Source organism: Rana temporaria, chromosome 3 (assembly GCF_905171775.1).
Source record: "Rana temporaria chromosome 3, aRanTem1.1, whole genome shotgun sequence".
In the NCBI taxonomy this organism is placed as follows: Eukaryota; Metazoa; Chordata; class Amphibia; order Anura; family Ranidae; genus Rana; species Rana temporaria.
Genome location: NC_053491.1, coordinates 135026312 through 135028382, shown reverse-complemented (window position 1 = coordinate 135028382; position 2071 = coordinate 135026312).

Sequence of the window (2071 nt, the reverse complement as noted above, 5' to 3'; positions counted from 1 at the left end):
CTTTGATGGTATTGTCCCTGGCCTCTCTGCCGGGGACAAACCCTACTTGATCGGTTGTGATAAATTTGGGGAGTAGTGGAAGAATACGGTTGGAGAGTATTTTGGCATACAATTTGACGTCAACGTTTAGTAACGAAATCGGTCTATAGTTGGAGACAAGTGTGGCATCTTTACCTGGCTTGGGAATCAGGGCTATATGGGCCTCTAAGAAATCTTTGGCGCGTGAAGGGGAATCCGGGACGGTGTTAAAGGAGGACAGGAAGTTGGGGATTAATATATCCGAAAAGGCCTTATAGTAGCTAGCTGGCAGACCATCTGGACCGGGGCTTTTCCCCGGTTTAAGTTGGGATAATGCTAAAGTGACTTCTTCAGTGGTGATTGGGGAGCCCAGGTCCGCAACTTCTTCAGGGACTGTGTATGAAGGGCAGAATTCCGACAGGAATTCCACTATCAAGGTCTTCCTGTCAGGCTCTGCGATCGGCTGTCGTGAATTCTGTAGGTTGTATAAGCCCGATAAGTATTTTACAAAATGGTCTGCAATTCCATTGTTCGTGACAATAGATTCCCCAGAGGAGTCAGTAACATTATTGATGGTGTGTGATGCTCTTTTTTTTTGTAAAGCCGCTGCCAATAGTTTGCCTGATTTGTTCCCATATTCATAGAAAAGTTTGCTGGTAAGCGTATGTCTGCGGGCAAGCCTTTTCTTAATTTCCCCCAGGAGCTCTTCACGGGCTTTTACTAAATCGTCGTGTGTTTGGGTAGCTAACGTTCGCTTATGTATAAGTTCCAGGGTTTTGACCTTGTTTGATAATTCTAGAATACGCGCTTTTCGCAACTTGGCTCGTTTGGCCATAATTGAAATGAAATGTCCTCGCACCATGCATTTATGAGCGGCCCAGACCAATGGAGCAGAGGTGTCTTCTGATTTGTTTTCAGAGAAATAGTTTGAAAGAACCTTAGATATATCAGCGGTGTTATTGTTGTCCAATAAAATGGAGTCGTCCAGTCTCCAAATGTACGATCTGGGGCGGCTAACAGGTATCGAGAGCAGAATCGTGATCGGGTGATGGTCTGACAACAGCATTGGGTCAATCGTGGCATTAACTAGGGAGGTAAGGTCATTTTGTGTGAGAAAGAAGTGGTCTATTCGTGAGTATTTTTTGTGGAGTGGTGAGAAATATGTAAAATCTTTCACATTAGGGTGAAGGGTTCTCCAAGTGTCGTGTAGGGTCAAGGTAGAAAGTGTGGTTTTGATAGCTTTCAGCGCACTAAATTTTAAACAGGTGGAGCTATTGGATGTGTCAAGATCTGGTTGTAAGGGCACATTAAAATCCCCGCCTAAAATAAGGGTACCCCTTTGGAAAGACGTTAGTTGATAAAGGGTTGACCGAAAGAAGGTTACTTGTTTCGTGTTGGGAGCGTATATATTGGCTATCGTGTACATCGCATTATGTATGGTACCTCGTAGGAATATATATCTTCCCAGAGGGTCTATCTGTGTTTCTATGACTTGAAAAGGACAATGTCGAGAAATTAAAACCGATACTCCTTTAGACTTCGCTTCGCTATTAGGGGCATGAAATACTAGCGGAAAGTTCTTGTCAGTTAATTTGGGAATTACATCTGCTCGAAAATGCGTCTCTTGGATTAAGGCTATGTGAACTTTTTCTCTTTGTAGCGAGAAGAGTAGGCGTGAACGTTTCTCGGGAGTATTCAGTCCCCTAATATTTAAGGAGTATAGTTTAATGTGACTTAAAGGTCCCCCTTCTGTGAATTGGGTGAGGGAGATGATACCGGAGTCATGTCTGTAAGGTATTGATCTGAGAAAGTGAGAAAAGGCAATTAGGATGTGGGGGGGCCGGGATGTAAATAATATAAGTTTCGTAAAAGGTTGACGAAATAAGGAGCAATATTATTAGAATGGGCCAACAGGCCTGTAATTTCTAGTTACCGATTAAGTGGTGGGGATATTCCACTCACTTTCTATTTACAGAGGGTAATCGGAAAAGTACGGTGGATGCCAGACCCCTAGGACCTTAAAAGAGTCCCAGAAGCACCAGAGCACCACCGT